General features: G+C 45.5%; 1 protein-coding gene and 1 pseudogene across 2 annotated transcripts in view; one reads left to right on the top strand and one right to left on the bottom strand.

Annotated features, from left to right (window-relative positions):
* FAM193A (family with sequence similarity 193 member A) overlaps window positions 1-21449 on the top strand; it is a 169950-nt gene that overhangs the window by 23791 nt on the left and 124710 nt on the right. The gene's annotated exons all lie outside the window — the stretch shown is intronic.
* Window positions 15520-21449, bottom strand: part of LOC125159235 (Golgi SNAP receptor complex member 2-like) — a 31517-nt pseudogene continuing 25587 nt past the window's right edge.

Raw genomic sequence — 21449 nt, 5'->3', positions numbered from 1 at the left:
TGTACAAAGTCGATTCCAGATTTTAATTGATTCTGGAGTGTGGAAGATAACATTGTCTTTCCTTTCTTGTGGCCTGGAAACTCATGATTGGGTAGGGTTAAGTCTTTAGATCACTCTGGGGCTTGAACAGTTTGTTTCAGTATTGACCAGTTACTTATTGAAACACTGGGGGGCTTACTCATGCAGCCTCTTGTAAAGAGCCAACTGATCAGAAAGAAACTCGTGTGGGGCTGAGAAATTGTAATAGAAATTTTGTCGCTAACAGGGGTGGACTGTAACTTTCTAAAAACTGAATTTTATTTAGCAGTAATATGAAAGCAGTTCAAAGTGGGTTTATTCAGTCATATTTAAACTGTTTAATGAGCTTAGTGCTATTTGTCAGTTTTTTTATTTTTAAAAAACCTTTTTTTAAAGTTTATTGTATTTTTGAGAGAGAGAGACAGAGACAGAGACAGAGACAGACAGCATGAGCAAGGGAGAAGCAGAGAGAGAGAGCAAGAGAGAGAGGGAGACACAGAATCTGAAACAGGCTCCAGGCTCTAGGCTGTCAGTACAGAGCCTGACACAGGGCTGGAATTCACCAACCGTGAGATCATGACCCTAGCCAAAGTTGGACGCTTAACCGACTGAGCCACCCAGACACCCCGTTTGTCGCTTTTAATAGTGAAGAGTTCTGGTGTTTAATATCCTGAAATACTCTTTTTAAAAAAATATTTATCTATTTTTGAGAGAGAGTGAGAGAGAGACAGAGCATGAGTGGGGGAGGGGCAGAGAGAGGGAGACACAGAATCCGAAGCAGGCTCCAGGTTCCGAGCTGTCAGCACAGAGCCCCACGCGGGGCTCGAACCCACAAACCGTGAGATCACGACCTGAGCCACCCAGGTGCTCCACATCTTGAAATGCTCTTGAGAGCTGTGAGGAAGACTCCAGGCAAACCTGAGATGTGTCTTCCTTCATCATGTATTTAGAGCATCTATTATGTCAGGAGTTGTTCTTGGCACTGAGGACACATCAGGGAACAGAGCTCACAAAGATCTCCCTGTCCCTTTTCATGGGAAGAGACAGTAAATTAATGAAGTGGTAGGATGGTGAGCGATGAAGCAGGTGTGTGGGCATGATGCTTCCAGGGTTAAGTGGGGGGATCCGGGAAGGCCTACCGAGCAGAGACACAAAAAGGCAATGAGGGAGCAGAGCTATGTGGACATATGGATAAGAGTGTTGTAGACAAAGGAAACAGCAGGCGTCAAGGTCCTGTGACTCTCCTTTGTAATTTTAGCTAATTCTACTAAAGTAAAAGATGCTTTCGTAATCATTTGGGCTGAAATCTTTATCTAGAATCTGGTCACAAAGTCACAGATTTCTGGATGGTCCTATTCACATGTTCATCCTTAGAATTGTAGGACTGGCATAGTGTCATGGTGAACAGAATTTGATTTCATCTCCTTCAGATGCTCTTGAAAGTGGAGCTGTATTCTTAGGGGCAGACGCTGGATAAGTCACTTGTATCTGGAGGTTAAGTCACTTGTATCTGGAGGTTTTCACAGCTCACGTTAAGTAACAGACACTTCGAGCATGGCTTCTGAAATTGTGACTGACTTCTAAATAGCCCAGCACTCGTTCACTTCAGCAGTAGTGAGTGGAGTCTGCAGTTGCCATGTGCTCATTCTAGGGGCTAGTTTGAATCTGTGCTTCGTGGGCACATCATCTTTCTCGGGTTTCTACCTGCAGGGTTGAATCCGTTGTGTTCAGGTCTTCCATTTGCAAGAAAGCAGTACGTTGCATCAGCCGTTGCAAACTTGGTCGTTTTAAGTTCAGAGAGTAATCCTGAGCCAAAGAGGCAACTCCGAATATCCTGCTTAAGAGTTTGGATGATGTGCTCTAAGCCAGACCTCCATGGTTTTCCTCCATGTATTTTAGTTAATTCCCTATGCTTTAAACATGTCCTAAGCATTCCCTGAACTGCTCTCGGTCTCATCTGTTTGCTCCTCCTTGCGGGGGTCATGGCACAGTCTCTGGTGTGTGACACCTCTCTCGACTGGAACACTTGAAATCTTTTCTCCCCTTCATTACTGAAGTCCCCTGATGACACAGGAAATAAGCCTTCCCAGGTTTGGATGTAAGGCAGCGTGCAGTTTGGAGGAAGGTATGCGAAGCACCCCATGGGCACGGGACTTGGAGGGCTCCTTCCTAGAGCAGAGCTTGGCCAGAGGGGCCCTGGCTTGATTTTAGTCCTCCTTCCCTGGGCTGGGAGCTTTCGTTCCAGCCAAATCTCCCACTCACCTGGGCTGCATCTGATCAGTCTCCTAGATCCAAGTGGAGCTTTCCAAGGGACCACACCAGTGCCTCGTCCCCCTCCCTCCTGCCCCTCCCGCCCCTCCCCGCCCCGTTCCTGCTCTCTGTTGTATTCAGGGTTTTTCAGATGGCAGGAAACAGAAGGCCGCTCGGTTTAACTTCGAGCACTGCCATGCGTGGGCAGCTGTGGCACCCTGCCTGTACCATCGCTGCTTCTGGATGTGAGCTGGCTTTGCCGAGCCTGTCTTCTGGCGGGGGCCCGCCTTGTCTCTGGGTCCTGCTCTTTGGTGATTCTGCCTGCAGTGTGGCCTGAGTCCTTCCTTTTCGCAGCCTCTAGTGATTTCTGGCTGATGTCGCTTTGTATTTTGATTCCCGTTTCTCAAAAGTGGACCAGGGCATGTTTTCATGCCAGGTGTCATCTTGGGTCCCTGGGCACGCTGGGGTGGGCTGCCTCTCCTCCTTACCTCCCACCCCTCTGTAGGCATGAAGGAGAGGGCAGGGCCTGGGCTGCTAAGCAGGGGGAGACTGTGAGGACACTCCCTGATGAGAGCCACCTTGCAGACAAGCTTGGGGACACACACCTGTTAGAACGGTGCTAACACCTGTTAGAACGGTGCTAAACTTCTGTTTCGTTCTGTGTAAAAAACTAGGAGTTTGGAAGGGAGGGGCTTCCCTCCCTGAGATAGAAAAGTTAATTTTATTTAAAGACGTCTTGGGAGGGGAGAGTTTTGACCGATATATGTACACAGTGAAATCCTAGACCAGAACTTTTTATTTATCACTTTCTAAATTTTGCTCAGGATGTCAAAACCGATTATAAAGACTGAATTTCAACTGAAAGGTAAGCTCAAAGTAACATTTCAAGCTTTCTTTTTAATCCCCTTTCCCCCTAAATGAAGTCCTTCACGGTGCCTAAAGGAAACCAGATTGTCCAAGAATGTGGCCTCACAGCAAAGGCTGGACTGGGGACCTGGGCATTTTTCCAGCCTTGCCAGGAATTCACGGTGTGACCCGGAGAGTCTCTTGTCCTCCTCTGATTTGTAAAATGAGAGATTTAGGTAAGATTAAAGGTTGCAGGCTAGTAGGCCTGGCTGCTAACTTGTGGGTGGGAGCTGTCAGCAGGCCAGGCAGTAGGGAAGCCTGTGCCACGCCTTGCCCTGCTGGGGAACTGGGGTCAGGGGCCTGGAGGAGGAGCAGTGGGAAGTGCCCTGGTGCGACCTTGAGCGCTGGGGCCAGAGTGTGGGTCTTTTGATTAAGGGCAGATAGAGACAGGTAAGGGCTTTGAAAAGCAGAGCAGACATCCCCCGCTGCAGTGAGGGCCATGGTTTGGCCCACATCTGAGACACCTGGGAGAGTGAGGTGGGTTGAATGTGGGAAGGTCAAAGCAGGTTCTTAGGAGTCTGACTTCAGGCACCATTCCCCCCCGGAATAGGAAATACCCCGGAAGGGCTTGGCCTGGGGACAGGTCTCACGCTGTGTGGGTCGCCTCAGCGTAGGACCTCCTACTCCTTGATTCACAGCACATGCCCAGCATCAAATAGGTGTCAGTGTCCTTTTGCCTTCTCCCCTATTTGCCTGCTTCACTTTATGCTCCTTGCTCCCCCCGCCCCCACTTCTTAATCTGCTCTAGTCTGATAGGTTTGCTTATGTGGACAGGCATGAATCTCTTGAATCTCTCTTTTCAGAGATTGCGTGTATTTGCTTATTTCCAGGTGGTGTGAGGCACAGGTCTTGTTCTCGCTTCTTCACGCAGCTCCGCGTCAGATCATCTGTTGGTGCGTGTGTCACGTTTGTCCATCTGTCCCCACGAGTGTCTGCTGAGTGCTGGATTGTCAGGCTCTGGACAGACCTGGAGGGCCTTGTCTGGCACTCTGACACTGGTTTTAATCTGTGGGAACATGGGAGGGTGTCGAGCAGAAGAGTGATGTACTGTGACTTAGGTGGGTGTAAGGGGCAAAGACTGAAGCAGGAAGACCAGTTAGAGGCCTGGTGTCAGGCGTGGGGTGGGCATTTGGCGGGGGGCTGGGGTGCACCCCCTTGATTTCTGCGTATGGGATGGGCGCAGGTGTCTTATCAGGAACACGGGTGTTCTGCGCCCAGGCAGGCTGTCCCCCACACTAAACTTGCTGGGTCCGCTCTCCTTCTGGTTTCTTTGCGTTGGATGACTCCCGGGTTCTCTGGTTCACTGCTGCCACCCCGTGTACGTTTGGTTTTGGACATGCTGAGCCCCCTGGCCTTGAGACGACCAAGGCAGATGTGGATTAGGCAGTTGTACCATCAACATCTGATTTTTGCCCTTCTCTGTGCCGGCGGCTCCCTTCCCGCCGCGAACGATGGTCTGTTTTGCTCCCAAGCTGGGTCTTTGCCCTTCCTACCTTCTCTGCTGTGGCCTCTTCTCTACCTCTAGTTGTGGGGTTTGTTCTGCCAGGCTTCGGATGGTGTTCTGGGTTATTTACGCTGATGTGAGTGTCATTTAATTGTATCTGTGGAACAAGGTGAGCGTAGGGTCCTCCTGCTCCACCGTCTTTGCAGCCCTCTGCACCATAGGCATCTGAGCCCCAGACCAACTCCTGAGGGTTGAGTGTGTCTTGATGGTGTGGATGCGGCTGGTGGAGGGAAGGCATCGGTGAGGAGAGGCCAGGAATGAGCCCTCGAGGTTCTGTAACACTCAGAAGCTGTGACCCCTCTTGCATTATTAATGCTTACATCTAACTGCCTGAAATAGACTTTGAACAGAGGAATTTTCAATAAATATTACATGCTTAGCTTTTTTTATTACATGAATTAATCATTTGGCATTAATTAAAAAATTAAAATGAAAACCAGAAGCAACATTTATTTATCAATTAATTCTGGTTACCAAAGAATTATTTGGGTACAGGTAGTAGGTCTCTGTCCTGTTGGAAGTGTTGAAAAGCTGAATGAAATAAAAACTTACTTAGAATAAAAGGTTCCGGGGCGCCTGGGTGGCGCAGTCGGTTAAGCATCCGACTTCAGCCAGGTCGCGATCTCGCGGTCCGTGAGTTCGAGCCCCGCGTCAGGCTCTGGGCTGATGGCTCAGAGCCTGGAGCCTGTTTCCGATTCTGTGTCTCCCTCTCTCTCTGCCCCTCCCCCGTTCATGCTCTGTCTCTCTCTGTCCCAAAAATAAATAAACGTTGAAAAAAAAAAAATTAAAAAAAAAAAAAAAAGAATAAAAGGTTCCCACCCTTTTGGGTTCATGACCCTCCTCTGGGAAAGGAGGCCTAACGTCCTCCCCCTCTGTCTGCTGGTTCACACTCCTCTGACTGACTCCCTTCCAAATACTGGACTTGCTCCTGGCCCCAGGCCCTGGGTTAGGGAGAGTGTTGACCCCCCATCCAGGGGAGAGGGAGGGAGCAGGGACAGCGTCTCGTCTGTGTGGGGGGGCTCGGAGTGTTTCCCCAAGTGAAAGGAGTCAGGGTTGATGCCCAGCGAGTGAGCAGAATCTGGTCAGTGGCACTGTGTCCCAAGCAAGGTGTGGTGACTAGGGCCAGACTCAGCCAGGGGTGTCAGGGCCTTGGACTTGAAGTCGAGATCGTTGAGAGAACGCGGATTCATTCATTGAGCAAACGGTTATTGAGGTCTTTGAATACGTGCTTGATACTGGGGTTGTGACACTGGAAGAACATCCACGAGTCTTGCTGTGCGTTGTCTGGCACGGTCAGGTTGCCGGGAAGTGTCCCGTGGAGTGGTTTCTGTTCTTAGGAGGCCTATGTTTTAGGTGAGTTGGGCAGCAGTGAGATACGAATAGCAGCAGGGCAAAACTGTAGTAGAAGAGAGATCAGGAATTAGTTCCTATGGTTCTTGCGGCGTTGCTTTGCCGCGTAAGCAGTCATCACTGAGTGGTCCTGCCACTTAGTGGCACAGTTATCAAGCTGATAATTACATGTGTCCGCGTCGGCTGGCACTTACACGGCACTTTCCACGTCAGGCACTGTTGTGCCGTCCGTCCCTGTGTGTGTCTCCTTTTGTCTTTACAGTGACTTGAAGCACAGGTGCTCTGGTCCCCAGTTTATGTTGAGGAAACAGGCACAGGAAGGCTAAGGACTTGTTCAAGGCCAGCTGCACAGCCAGGAGGAGCAAGGGGCCAGGGCCAAGCAGCACCTGCCCTTTTGGATATAAGGGGCCGGGGAGGTACTGTGACAGGCGTAAGGCCACCGAAGGTGCTATGTGCTGATCCTCTGACCAGTCTTTGTGGTTTAGACAGTAATTTCCATACAGCATTTTTGAGGATTTAATGTGGGCTCGTGGGTCTTATTGGACTTTGTGCAGGTGTTGATCTCAGAGTTGTATTACCTCAGGTTTTTAATTGACATGAAGACTAAAATCCGCAGAATTTTGAGAATATTTTGGAGTCCATGCAATATTTATTTCACATATTCATTATTTTTTTATGTATCTGTTACCATTCTTTTTTTTTTTTTTACATTACTGTACTGTATTTATTAGAGAAAATCTCTGTATAAGTGGACCTGCACAGTTCAAGCTCTTGTTCAAGGGTCAACTGTACTGTGTTCATGGGAGAGTAAGATGATACAACCGTTACTAACTTTTTTTCAGTGAAAACAACCAATTTATTGTGTTCATGTAGAAACACAAAATTCTGAAAATAAAATCGAGATCAAAAGGTTAAAATACTATATTCAAGAAATGTGTTTTGTAGGGGTTATTATAATAGTTAATAAATATTCTCTTTTCCCTGACTATCAATTATATTTTTAATTTTTTTTTTTTACTTTTTAATATTTTATTTCAGTATTTGAAATCAATACTATTACACAGGTTGAATTACAGATTTGTATTTGAGGATATTTCACTAAGTTTTTGTTTGTTTTATTTTATTTTTTTTAATTTACATCCAAATTAGTATGTAGTGAAACAATGATTTCAGGAGTAGATTCCTTAGTGCCCCTTCCCCATTTAGCCCATCCCCCCTCCCTCAACCCCTCCAGTAACCCTCAGTTTGTTCTCCATATTTATGAGTCTCTTCTGTTTTGTCCCCCTCCCTGTTTTTATATTATTTTTGTTCCCCTTCCCTTATGTTCATCTGTTTTGTCTCTTAAAGTCCTCATATGAGTGAAGTCATAATGATTTTTATCTTTCTCTGACTAATTTCACTTAGCATAATACCCTCCAGTTCCATCCACGTAGTTGCAAATGACAAGATTTCATTCTTTTTGATTGCCCAGTAATACTCCGTTGTATATATATACACCACATTTTCTTTATCCATTCATCCATTGATGGACATTTGGGCCCTTTCCATACTTTGGCTCTTGTCTATAGTGCTGCTATAAACATGGGGGTGCCTGGATCCCTTCGAAACGGCACACCTGTATCCCTTGGATAAATGCCTAGTAGTGCACTTGCTGGGTCGTAGGGTAGTTCTGTTTTTAGTTTTTTGAGGAACCTCCATACTGTTTTCCAGAGTGGCTGCATCAGTTTGCATTCCCATAATTGTTACCATTCTAATGTCAATTTTGTGAAGGCATGAATTTGAAAAGGGGGAATTTTGAAGCTCCTAGTTTTGTGTGGAAATCACTTAGCTGCTGGCTGTGTCCCCTCCCCACCCCCCCCCCCATCATTTCTTTTCTCTGTGTTGTGGTTTTCCTGACTGCCTTCTGAGGTCAATACACTAATGTCCACAATGCAATGTATACTTACAGGCAGAATTTATTTTAATTTTACATGTTTCTTAAAGGTCTGATGAGGTCACTTAAATGTCTTAGTGATTTGTGATAGCTGGTATCCTGGAAAGTCCTCATGTGACTTCATGTCCTTGAGAACGTCAGGAGTCTTTCGTAGAAAATAAAGTGACTTGAGGACATCCATATATAGTGGAATGGTGGTAGGAATTAATTTAAAAGCATGGCTTGGGGGTATGTGTGAGTGGTTTGAGGTAGATGAGAGTGAGAATTTTAGCAGGACCCCATGAATGCTAATTGTTACCATGTGCTTTTCATGATTCTAAGATGTTTCTGGTATTAGAGGATTGAATCTTTAGTCCTGTAAACTATGCACATTGTTAGTGTTAGGGAATATTCTGTTTCTTAAAGGGTAATCACCCATTAAACTTTGTAGGTCAGTTCTTTTTTAATCTGTTTTTGTTTGTTTGTTTTTTTCCCAGTATCCATCCCACTTAAATTTGCCCTTTTCAAAAAAAAAAAAATCTGTTTTTTCAAAATTGTGCTAAAACATGTATATCATAAAATGTGCCATTTAAACCATTTTTAAGCATACAATTCAGAGACATTTACCACGTTTTAACTAGTTCCTGTTGTTAACAATTTTCTAAGTCATTAACTTTTCGTAATAATGATTGTTCCTATTTTGGGGAAGGTGGCTTTCTGAATTGATTTCTAATAGCCAAATATTTACTTTTCTCTTCCTTTGAAATAATACTAGTTGTTACAGCTATGAACTTAACTTTAAGTACAGCTTTGGCCAGACACCTAAAGTTTTGATATATAGTGTTCTCAGTTTCGTGTTTTTCTCAGTCTTTACTCAGCAGACATTCAGTTAGTGCATATTATGTTCAAGTTACTATGGTAAGTACTGGGAATTTACTGGTAATCCCTGTCCTCTAGTATTAAATATTGGTGGGACTGTAATTACAAATTTATGTCTTCATTAAAGTACTTGGGAGAGAGCTTTGAATATTGAAGTGAATTGGAGTTTGAAATGTGTGGTTTCAGCTTTTATAAATCTTACATTCCATTTGTTTTTTGTTTTTAAATTTGTTTTTAAATTTTTTTAACGTTTATTTATTTTTGAGACAGAGACAGAGCATGAACGGGGGAGGGGCAGAGAGAGAGGGAGACACAGAATCGGAAGCAGGCTCCAGGCTCTGAGCTGTCAGCCCAGAGCGCGACGCGGGGCTCGAACTCACGGACCGCGAGATCGTGACCTGAGCTGAAGTCGGATGCCTAACCGACCGAGCCACCCAGGCGCCCCTAAATTTTTTTTTTTTTAATGTTTATTTATTTTTGAGACAGAGAGAGACAGAGCATGAATGGGGGAGGGTCAGACAGAGAGGGAGACACAGAATCCGAAGCAGGCTCCAGGCTCTGAGCTGTCAGCACAGAGCCCGACGCAGGGCTCGAACTCACAGACTGCGAGATCATGACCTGAGCCGAAGTCGGACGCTCAACCGACTGAGCCACCCAGGCACTCCTGTTTTTTGTTTTTAAGTGAATATGGCCTGTATAACTTGTGTCTGTTGGAGTGTAGGTTTCTGTTTGCTTTTTGGTAGCCTATTTGATCAACTGTGCAAGTGTTTCATGGAGTTTCACGCAAGAAGTATTCATTGGAGTTTAAATCTTGACATAAATCCAACAATTATGCCTTATTTAAATTTGTCATTTATGTTTTTGTCTGTTTGGTTTGTTACAGATTGATAGGTGGCCTGTTTGACTATTGGTGACATCTGTTAATTTTTACCTGGAGACTTTACTGGCTTTGCGTTTTATATATATTAACATGTTTATTTTTATGTTGAGTTGTGAGTTTCACATCTTTATTAAAAGTATATTTCCCATTAACAGAGTAACCTTGTTACTTATAATGTTTATCTTTAAAATTTTATTTTTAAGTAATCTCTTCACCTAATGTGCAGCTTGAACTCGTAACCCCAAGATCAGGAGTCACATGCTCGACTGACTGAGCCAGCCAGGCGCCCCACTTATGTTTTTCTGACTTTAAATTGCTACCCATGCATTTATTTTATTTGCATTTGCCTGCTTTATTTTGCCCATTTAAAACAGTCTGTCATTTTTATGGTAATAAATAGCTGCCGTTTTGACTTAATGGTTACTGTTACCTTTAACCATTAATGGTTACTCTGGGTTACTTACCCCAGAGTCCTAGACTCTGTTAAGCACTTCACTTGTCATATCTCACTTGATTCTGTAGCAGCCCTCTGAGTGGATTTTTTTAATCTTCCCTTTGCAAATAAGGAAACTGAGGCTTGGAGGATTAATGACTTGCCTAAGGACAAACAGTGAGTATTTTCAACCACAGTTGTACAGTATTTTAAGTGTATATTTTAAGTGTATGTTTTCTAAGGAGCCACAGGATTCAGTGTTACTTTAAAAAATAAACAACATTTTTTTTTTTTTTTTTTTTTGAGAGAGAGCAAGAGAGAGAGAGCTGGGGAGGGGCAGAGAGAGGGGGACAGAGGATCCAAAGCAGGCTCTGTGCTGTAATTCATGAACCACAAGATCGTGACATGAGCCAAAATCAGAAGTTGGATGGTCGACTGACTGAGCCCCCCAGATGCCCGTAGTGTTGCTGTTCTTGCAGGGTGTGTCAGAAGGAAGTTTTAGAAGGAAGTTTAATGGAGAGGTACATATTTTTTGAAGACATTCTTTTTGGGATTCTGCACCTGTCTCATGTGTCTCTTTGTCTTTGACCATCACAATATCTAGTCAACATTTGTGTTGAACTTGTTGGTTCAGAGGTATGAGTCCAGATGGCCAGGCTAACTTCTTATATACTGAAACTATTATCACCTGGTACAGGTTTTCAACTCTTGGCTACTAAGAGTTCTAACCTAAAGTTGCAGGGGTGGGAAGGACAAGTTTTCCGGATTGGTTGTTAGGTGCCAGTGAAAGATGCTACTTGCACTTGGGCCCTTCTCTCCTGGAGAAGCAGCACCATGTCTGTCTTGGGCATCTGTGCAGAATATGTACAGCTGCGTCTTATGGGATGGCTCTCTAACCCCAAAGGTCTCCCATTTAATGTGGTGAGTCCCCAGTAGGCCATTTCATCATTCTCCCCAGCCAGCTGTTTTGGGTGATGGGGTATGTGACAAGATGAGTGAATCCCATGACCATGGGTCATAACAGTGTAAAGTTGCACAGTAAGTCTATAATGGTGACACGGGAGAGCTGGGTGTATCAGTCTAGGTCCAATCAGGAAACAAACCATACAGTTAATTTATTTTTTTATTTTATTTTATTTTGTATTTTTTTAAACCATATAGTAATTTAAACAAGGGAAATTTAATATATTAAGAAATTAGTAAGCTCCGCTAGAGTAACTGTAAACTGGAAAGGAAACTCTAAAGTATACTCAAGGGCTGAGGGATAGTACCCCCATGGAAGGACACATTTCGAAGGGGGCCACACCCCAAAGCTGGGGTTCATACCTTGTTGGAGCACATGTGGTTGCAGCTGGGTTGCCTGGGCCAGAGCTAGTCCACAGTCACTGGGCAAGCAGGATCTGTCTGGGGTGCACGCAAGCTGAGGCTAGTGGGTGGGCATGCGTGGCAGTCAGGGCACCCCTGCAGGCAGGCTGCCTGGGATGCGTCATGTCTGTGTTGGGAGGGCCACGGGAAACAGACCTCTAGGGTTCAGGTGAGCCAAGATGGCAAGATGGGCAAGTGTGCAGGAGTCTGGGAAGCACGGCCAGAGCCGATTGCTGGAGCGGTAGCCCTGTTATTCAGGCGCTCAGACATTTCTGTGTATCACGTGGGCCAGGGCTGCTCCAGGCCACTATGTGGGACAAGGTTGGGTAGTAGGCTCACTAGATAGCCATCCCTGCAGGACCCCTCACCTGTGCAGAGGCATGGGGGCTGAGGAGAGGTTGGAGGAAGCCAGTAACTGAGGCTGGGGCACAAGTCCGGCCTCTCTGGGGCTCCCAGCTATGTTGTTGCTTGCTGAGAGAGTCCACTGCTAGAGAAGGCACGAAATGCCGAACACCAGACAAGCTGTGCCCTGCAGATACCTGGCATTGGAGAACCCGGATCGTTCTTGGCGGAAGTGTAGGTCACTGAGCAGATTCATCACTCCCACCCTTGCTGTCGTGAGCGTATTAGAGTAAGTGTCAGGGAAAGAAGCTCAGAGACACGTGTGGCGCTGCTCATCTTGTCCACTGAGCTTTGAGAGCTGCGTTTGCAGGGCGTGTCCTTGCTGAGCATATTCACACAGGACACAGAGGCCCTTGCGTGCCGGGTCCGTCCTCGCACCCCTTCTCTAGAGCCCTTTGCCACCAGTTATCGCTTCTTGTTCTCTCCAAATTCCTGACCGTCCTGCCAGACAGTAGCTTCCGTCAGTGAATTGGTGTGGATCTGCATCTCTGGCCATTTTTCCTTCCTGGCAAAGGGTCCATCCGACCATGCTTCTCAGACCTGTGCCCGCTGGTTTGGATTTTCCTGCCACTGGGCCTTCAGGACCGAGTCTGAGTGTAGTGTCATGTTGCAGCCATCCGCTGGCTGGTGCCAACACATCACTTAAACCAACTGTAAACAGACTCCGCATTTTCTTCCCTGACCGTTGGTCTTAGGGGAGTCCCTGAGAGGCTGTAGGTGTAGTTTCTAAAGTGGCGGTGAAGGAACTTGATTCTGCGTATCGTGCATGTGATTCCAGGATCTTCTGGCCCAAGTTACCCCGACGGGCAGCTCAGCTCCCGTGTCAGGCAGTCAGCCTTTCCTGTCTGTCACTCTGAAAACCGCTGGAGAGTCTTCTGCTTGTTCATTCAGTGAACGCTGCCTGCCCTAGGAGTGATGTTATGGAAGGTGTTAGTGGAAAGAACGTGATTGGGACAAAGTCTCTGGTCTCACGGAGCCCATGGTCAGTTTCTCGGGAGAGAGGTGAGTGCATGTGGTTGAGAAGTGCTGCTGGAGCAGGAAGGAAGGCGGGACTAGCCACCCAGCCTGGAAGGGGGGGGGGGGGGAGGGGATGAGTCAGCTTTGAATGGGAAGATGATGCAGGAGTCCCAGTGCGCTCCCGCTCCCTCCCGAGAGGCACTTTCCAGGTGGCTGATGGGAGGAGGAGCTTTCCCTGACCCCTCCCAGGCAGATCGAGAAGCAGTCCACTGTCGTCTTGGGAGTGCAGGTGTGGGATTCAGACTGCCTGGATTTGAATCCTAGCTCTGTGATGTTAGATGAGGTTTCCTGATGGTTCTGTTCCTTAGGCGTCGCAGCTTTAAAATGAGACAATAGTGCCTACTTTGGAGTCATTGTAAGAGTCGTAGGAAGAAGTGCATGTGTGGCGTTTTGTATAATGCCTGGCACTTGGCTCTTGGCTTTGTAGCCTGGCGTGAGTCATTTCCTCTCCTTGGGGCTTTTGTAGTAACATGCACATCTTTTTATATTAATGCTCTTTCTTTCATTATGTTGGAACAGCTCACTCCTGTGGCATTTTCTCAAGAGCCAGAGAATGTATGTGGTCTTTGGATCTGTCTCCAGCATCTTGTAGGTCTTCCGTAAATACTGACTGAACCATATAGAAGTAGGCATGTAGGAGAAATGGATTATTTTCTAACTATGAGGTTTGTTTCTGTCAATTTATTTCTGGTAATATGTTTTTCCCCCTAAGTTTATTTATTTATTTTGAAAGAGAGAACGTGGGAGGGGGAGAGAGAGAAAAATCCCAAACAGGCTTTATACCAGCAGTGCTGAGCCCAATATGGGGCTCGATCCCACAAACCGTGAGATCACGACTTGAGCCGAAACCAAGAGTCGGACGCCTAACCAAGCGAGCCACCCAGGTGCCCCTCAGTCTTTGAGTCTTTAGTCAGATGACATTCATTCGACTAGGGCAGAGACGGTGTCTTCTCCCTCAAAGTGCCACCATATGTGGTCCTAGGCAGAAGTGTGGGTCATTCTTTATTAATCATAATGCTAGCCAGCACTGGACGGTCTCTAACTGCGTGCCAAGCTGGGGCTTGAAGCACTTCTTACCTCCTCATGGCAGGCCCGTGCGGCTGGTGCTTGAGGACAGAGAGAGGGTGAGTGATGCCCATGTCAACATGCTAGTAAGTGAGACTGGGCAGTCCGGCCACGACTTGGCATTCTTAGTTATTTCAGTAGAGTTGTTTTTCCTTTAACTTTTTATTCTTTATTTTGAAAAATAAACTTTATTGAGTTATAATTTGCACACAGTAGGATGTACCCATTTTTTTTCAAGTTTATTTATTTTCAGAGAGAGAAGGTACGGGGTGGGCGGGGGGTGCGGAGCAGGGAGAAAATCCCAAGCAGGCTCTGCACTGTCAGTGCAGAGCTTGATGTAGGGCTTGAACCCACGAGCTGCAAGACCGTGACCTAAGCTGAAACCAAGAGTAAGAAACTTGACCGACTGAGCCACCCTAGGATACACCCATTTTATTTATTTATTTAAAAAAAAAAAATTTTTTTTTTCAACATTTATTTTTGGGACAGAGAGAGACAGAGCATGAATGGGGGAGGGGCAGAGAGAGAGGGAGACAGAATTGGAAACAGGCTCCAGGCTCTGAGCCATCAGCCCAGAGCCCGACGCGGGGCTCGAACTCACGGACCGCGAGATCGTGACCTGGCTGAAGTCGGACGCTTAACCGACTGCGCCACCCAGGCGCCCCTACACCCATTTTAAACATACAGTTTTCTGAGTATGGATGAATGTTTACCATACTTAGGAAATTTCTGGGGTACCTGGTGGCTCAGTCGGTTAAGTCTCCAACTCTTGGTTTTGGCTTAGGTCATGATCTCACGGTTCATGAGTTCGAGCCCTGCGTTGGGCTCCAGGCTGACAGAGCAGAGCCTGCTTGGGATTCTCTTTCCCTCCCTCCCTCCCTTCCTCCCTGCCTCTCCTCTGCTTGTACTCTTTCTCTCTCTCAAAATGGACAAACTTAAAAAAACAAAAACAAAAAAAACCCCTAGGAAATGTCCATCACCCCACCCAGTTCCTTCCCTCAGGCCCTCTGCCAGTCCACCCCCTCTCCTCTGGCCCCAGGCAGCCATTGATGATTCTTGATAGGGTTTGACTAAAACCTCCCATCTTGCTGGCTATGTTTTCTGTTCATTCATTTTTTGTTTTCTTTCCCCCCTTTTTTCTGCCTCTTCTCGGTTTTATTTAGCATGTTTTATGATTCCATTTCATCTCTTCTGTTGACTTACTATTCATACCTCTTAAAATATTTTATACCTGCTGCCTTTGGGCTTACGGTGTACATTTTAATGTTTTGAATTTGTTTATTTTCAGAGAGAACATGTACTTCTTTCATTTCCAAAGCACCATGCATCTTGGTCACACTAGCTTCTCTACCAAGGTGTCACAGAAAGCAGATTTGAAATTCCCACTAGGCTACAGATCACAGTTACTTCCAAGTGATCGTCACGGTTAAGACGGCCATGGGTTTCAGTAGGCCTCCTTTGGGCTCCCCTTTCTCTTTCACGCACCCACACTCACACAGTGGGCAGGTCCTTCAGCCAGTGGGCGTGGCTGGCTCACTCTAGTACTGCTCCCCGAGGAACATGACCACTCGGGTGAGCGACGCCCCACGGATCACACAGCCCTGTCCTGGAAAGCCACATCACTGTTGGATAAGCCCAGCATGTTGGCAGTGTCCGGGATCTTCTGAGTCCCCTTCAAGGTCAGTCTCTGGGCCCTCAGTCCTTCCAGAATACTGTGTCCGACTCCACTGAGGCCATCCATGCCATGGTGAATTTTCTGGAGGGAAGAGTCAGACCACAGTGAGTCATGCATTAGGGTGGTGGTGTCGAGTCATTAGTGGTGGAGGTGGCACCCAGAAGCTCCTCTTGCTGTCTTGTCTCTTCTGCTGCGCCCTTGTGTACCGCTGGTGCTGGAAGTTTCTGAGAGCAGTCTACAGATACTGGGTGTGCTACTTTAACATGTCCGTGTGAAGCGTGGGGTTCTTTCTTTGGTTAGGGGGCTCTTTGCTGGACATAATCCCTAGAAGTTCTAGATGGCTGAATATCTGGTCTGTGTTTGCTTAGATTTTGTTTTCTACTAAATGCAGAGACTGTTTGTCTGTCATCTCAGTCCCATGTGAGACTGGGCCTTAGGGACCTGCTTGTGCGTTTGCTGGTGTAGCGGCTCCACGTTGCCAGCCCCCACCAGGTCTGGTCCTGGCTTTACAGTGTGCGTTTAAAGAAAAAAAAAATTTTTAAGTTTATTTTTGAGAAAGAGACATAGCATGAGTGGGGGAGGAGCAGAGCGAGAGGGAATCCGAAGCAGGCTCCAGCCTCTGAGCTGTCAGCACAGGCCCAACGCGGGGCTCGAACCCACGAACTGTGAGATCACGACCTGAGCTGAAGTGGGATGCTTAACCGCCTGAGCCCCCCAGGCGCCCCTACAGTGTACATTTTAAATTCGTGCAAAGTGTACCTTCAAATGATATTATATTGCTTCACAGCGTAGTACAGGCATCCTGGTTTTATATCGTGCTCCACAGATACTGTGTTTTTTACAAATTGAAGGTTTTTTATTGGTGCCGTTTTTCCAAAAGCATTTACTCCCTTTGTGTCTCTGTCTTAGGTTAGTAATTCTCGCAATATTTCAGAGTTTTTCCTCATTATTATGTTTGTTATGGTGATGTCTGATCAGTGATCTTTGATGTTACTGTTGTACTTGTTTTTGGGGCACCATGAACTGTGTCCATTAAGACCGTGGACTTAATTGATAAATGTGTGTATTCTAGCTGCTCTGTAGAATGTCAGTCACCATCCCACAACCCTCGCTTTCCTCAGGCCTCTCCACTCCCTGAGACACAGCAGTACTGAAATTAGGCCAACTAACAACCAACCCCACAGTGGCCTCTGAGGGTTCAAGTGAAAGGAAAGGTCACGCATCTCTCACTTGAAATCTAAAGCTAGACATGATGAAGCTGAGTGAGGGAGGGATGTCTAAAGCCAAGATAGGCTGAAAGGTAGGCCTCTTGTACCAAACAGCCAAGTTGCAAATGCCAAGGAAGAGTTCCTAAAGGAAATGAGTGCTACTCCAGTGAGCACATGAACGATAAGAAAGGGAAATGGCCTAACTGTCGGTAGGGAGAAAATTTCAGTGGTCTGGAAGGAAGATCAAAACAGCTGCAATACTCTCTGACACCAAAGCCTCTTCCAGAGCAAGGCCCTGACTCTCTTCAATTCCGTGAGGGCTGGGGGAGGAGAGGAAGCTGCAGAAGAAAAATCTGAAGCTTGCAGAGGTTGGTTCATGAGATTTAAGAAAGACGCCGTCTCCATGACACAAAAGTGCCAAGTGAGGCAGCAAGTGCTGATGGAGAAGCTGCAGCAAGTTCTCCGGAAGGTCTAGCTAGGATAATTCATGAAGGAGGCCACACTGAACAATGGATTCTCAGTGTAGACGAAAACAGCCTCATTTGGGGAGAAGACTGGGACTGTCATCGCTAGAGAGGAGAAGTCAGTGCCTGACTTCAAAGTTTCAAGGGACAAGCAGATTCTCTTGTTAGGGGCTAATGTAGCTGGTGACTTGAAGTTGGAGCCAGTGCTCATTTACCGTTGGGAAAATCCTAGGGCCCTGAAGAACCGTGCTGAATCTACTCTGCCTGCGCTCTACGGATGGAACAACAAAGCCTGGATGACAGCATATCTGTTTACGACATGGCTTACCAAATATCTGAAGCCGACTGTTCAGACCTACAGTTCAGAAAAAAAGATTCCTCTCAAAATAATACTGCTCATTGGCATTGTGCCCAGTCACCCAAGAGCTCTGGTGATGTAAAGCAAGATGAATGTTGTTTTCATGCCTGCTGATACAACATCCATTCTGCAGCCCGTGGAGCAAGGAGTAATTTCTGATTTTGACTTTTTAGTCTTACTATTTAAGAAACACATATCTTAAAAAATATAAGGCCGTAGACGCCATAAATGGTGACTCTTCTGATGCAGCGTAAATCGAAAATCTTCTGGAAACGATTCACCATTCTGGATGTCCTTACGAAAATGTTTCTTCCCGTGGCTCATGGGAAGAGGTCAAAATATCAATATTAACAGGAGTTTGGGAGAAGTGGGTTCCAGCCCTCATGCAGGACTTTGAGGGGTTCAAGACTCTGTGGAGAAGTCACTGCAGATGGGGTGGAAACAGCAAGAGAACTATGATCAGGGACTGAATGGCTGCGATCTCAGGATCAAACTTGAACGGATGAGGAGCGCTTCCTACGGAGGAGCAAAGAAAGTGGTTTCTCGAGATGGACTCTGCTCCTGGTGAAGATGCCGTGAAGATGGTTGGAATGACAACAAGGATTTAGACTATGGCATAAACGTAGTTCATAAAGAGCGGCAGGGTTTGAAGGGACTGACTCCAATTTTGAAAGAAGTTGTACTGTGGGTAGAATGCTGTCACACTCATCACGTGCCACAGAGAAATCATTTGGGAAAGGAAGAGGCGGCAAATTCATTCTCTTGTTTTGATAAACTGCCACAGACACCCCAACCTTCAGCAACCAGGACCCTGATCAGTCAGCAGCAGTCTGCGTCAAGGCAAGACCCTCCAGCAGCAAAAAGGTTGCAGCTCGCTGAAAGCTCGGATGATGGTTGGCATTTTTAATAGATACTGTATTTATAGTAATTTTAAAACAAGATACAAAGTTCAAATATGTACATAATTTTTCTGCTATTGCACACTAATAAGCTACAGCATACTAGTGTACTGGGAAAAAGAAATTCATTTGAGTGGCTCTGTTTGCAGTGGTCTGGAGTTGAACCCACAGTCTCTCTAAGGTCTGCCTGCCAAAGGGCCTTTACATAGTATATTCCCAATTCTCTGATGTTATTTATTTTGCATTTATATGTGCTATTAACACACAGTACTCACTATTTTTGCTTTTGCAAGTTATCTTTTAGTGCAATTCTTGAAAAAACAGAAAAGACTGATTTTTCTTTTACTTGCATTATGTTTTTAGGGCTCTTCATTTCTTTTTGTAGATCCAAGTTTCAGTATTACTCAGATTCTTTCTGCCTGAAATATTGTACATTTCTTGTAGGTTAAGTCTCCTGGCAACGAATTTTCTTCAGTATTTGTTTCTGAGAAAATCTTTCTCCATTATTTTTAGAAAGATATCTTTGCTGGGTATAGAATTTTGACTTAATAGGTGGTGGTTGTTGCTTTTCCCTTTCAGTACTCTAAAAAAAAAAAAATCACCGTCTTCTGGGTTTCATGTCCCCATCCACCCCCCCCCCCCCCGCCCCCCCCCCCCCCCGGCCAGGAACCCTGGCCAGGAACCTTGTTTTTGTTCTTCTGTGTCTAATGTCTCTTATCTCTGGCTGCCTTCAAGATTTTCTCTTTTTCGTTTGTAGCATTTTGGAAGTGATATAATGAGGCAGGTTTTTTTTTGTTGTTTTTTTTTTTTTTTTTTTTTTTTTTTTTTTTTAGCCTAATTGATATTCTCTGGGCTTCTTAGATCTGTGGTTTGGCGTGTCATTAATTTTGGAAAGTTCTCAACCGTAATTTCTTCTGCTCTGTTCACCTCTTGCTAGGATTCTGATTACCTATAAATGAGAATGTTTCCTATTGTGTCACACTTCTTGTTTGTCCCCCCCCCCCCCCACCTTTTCTTTTTGTGTTTTAGTTTGGGTGAGTTGATCTGTCGTCAAGCTCACTGATTCTGTAGTGTTCATTTCCCTGCTGAAACTACCTTTCTGATGTTGTCCACTTTTTCTGTTAATAGTCTTTAATATATTAATTATATATAGTTATTTCAAATTCCCTGTTAGATAGTTCCAACACCTGCTTCATGTCTGAATCTTGTTTTGATGATTGCTCTGTCTCTTGGGAGTGTGGGTTGTTTTTTCCCCATGCCTTTTATATGCTTTATAATTGTTTTTCAAAGACAGACATACTGTACAGGACAGTAGAAACTGAAGTAAATCATTTTTATGCCTGGAAATGGACACAGCTTTCTTTCTACTCGGTCTTTAGTGCTGTAGTTTGTATTACTCTCATTAAAAGTAGACCTAGGTTTAGGATTTATTGTTGCTTTGGTTATTGTCAGTGCACCACAGCTGTCAAAGTTCTGTAGCAATGGCTTATGTTTAGTGTGAAGGTGGGTTACCAGAACTCTGTAATTCGGAGTTTTAAGTCTTCCCTATTTGTAGTACTTCACAAAGTGTATCTTTGCACACCCTTATTCCTCTCCGTCCGTCCTAGTAGTAGTCTTCAGTTGGCTGTTATTTGAAGCTTTTTTATTTAATCATGTTTGGTGGTAGTGTGGTGCTGTCTTCATTATTCTGAGTAAGACTCCACGTTAGGCATGTATGGCAACCCTGAGTCTTGGGGAGTGGCCCTCTTGGTTCTTCTGTCCCTCCTTCCTTGGCTCAGGTTATGGGCTCATTGTGCAATCCTGCCCCTTCTCCAGGAGTAAATGCCACCCCCCCGCCTCATTCCCTTCCCCAAGTTGTAATGAGTGTTCACCACAGCCCTCCCCTGTACAGATTAAGGCTTTTGTTCCTTAGTGGAGATGGAAGGGAAGGACCTGGGTGAAATTTCTTGCCCCTCCCACTTGGCTGCTGCTCCCCTGCCCAGTTCTGTACTGCCATCAGTGCCTCTTAGGGCTCTTTCACGTCTTTTCAGTGACCATCCCGTGGGTTTCGTAGGCAGGTTGCAAAGGGATACAGACTTCCCCAATTTCTGTGACCCCAGGAGTTGTCCTGACAGTTTGCAGTCTTCACAATTTGTCATCTGTTCATAACAGTCTTCTTATCAGTGCCACATTGCATCCACCTCAGGTGAGTGTGTATGCTCTTTCCTTGAAGGCACTCGGAGTTTGGGCCAATTTGCTCTGTGACCTCAGTTCCCTGGTAGGTTCAGAAAAAGTCATGGACTTGAAATTAGTTGGTTTTCATTGTTAAGTGTGGGAGCAGTCCATCCTGGGGCAGAAGCCAGAAGCAACCTTCCTCTGTCTTGAGGAACGGAAAGAAGTTTTATAAAGCTTGATGAAGTCCAGTTCATCATTTTTTTTCCTTTTATCATTAGTGCTTTTCAGGATCCTAAGAAATCTGTCTACTCCAAGGTTGAAATCTTTTGTCTACTCTAAGGTTGGGAAGATTTTTTTACTTTGTTTTCATATTAAAGTTTTATAATTTTAGCTTTTTATGTTTTTGAAGATTTTATTTTTAAGTAATCTCTGTACCCAAGGAGAGACTTGAACTCATGACCCTGAGATCAAGAGTCGCACGCTCCACTGGCTGAGCCAGCCAGTGCCCCTATAATTTAGCTTTTATGTATAGGTCTGTTATTCGTTTCACATTAATTTTTACAGTGGTGTTAGGTAAGGTTGGAGGTGTTTTCCTATGGATTTCCAGTTGTGTATCATTTACTGAGAAGCCTCTTCCTCACCAACTGAATTACCTTGTTCTTTTGTCAAACATTTATTTCTTTTTTTCAAAACTTTTTTTATTGTTAAAT

Source organism: Prionailurus viverrinus, unplaced genomic scaffold, assembly GCF_022837055.1.
Source record: "Prionailurus viverrinus isolate Anna unplaced genomic scaffold, UM_Priviv_1.0 scaffold_45, whole genome shotgun sequence".
NCBI classification, from domain to species: Eukaryota; Metazoa; Chordata; class Mammalia; order Carnivora; family Felidae; genus Prionailurus; species Prionailurus viverrinus.
This window is presented reverse-complemented; position numbering and strand designations above follow the sequence as displayed.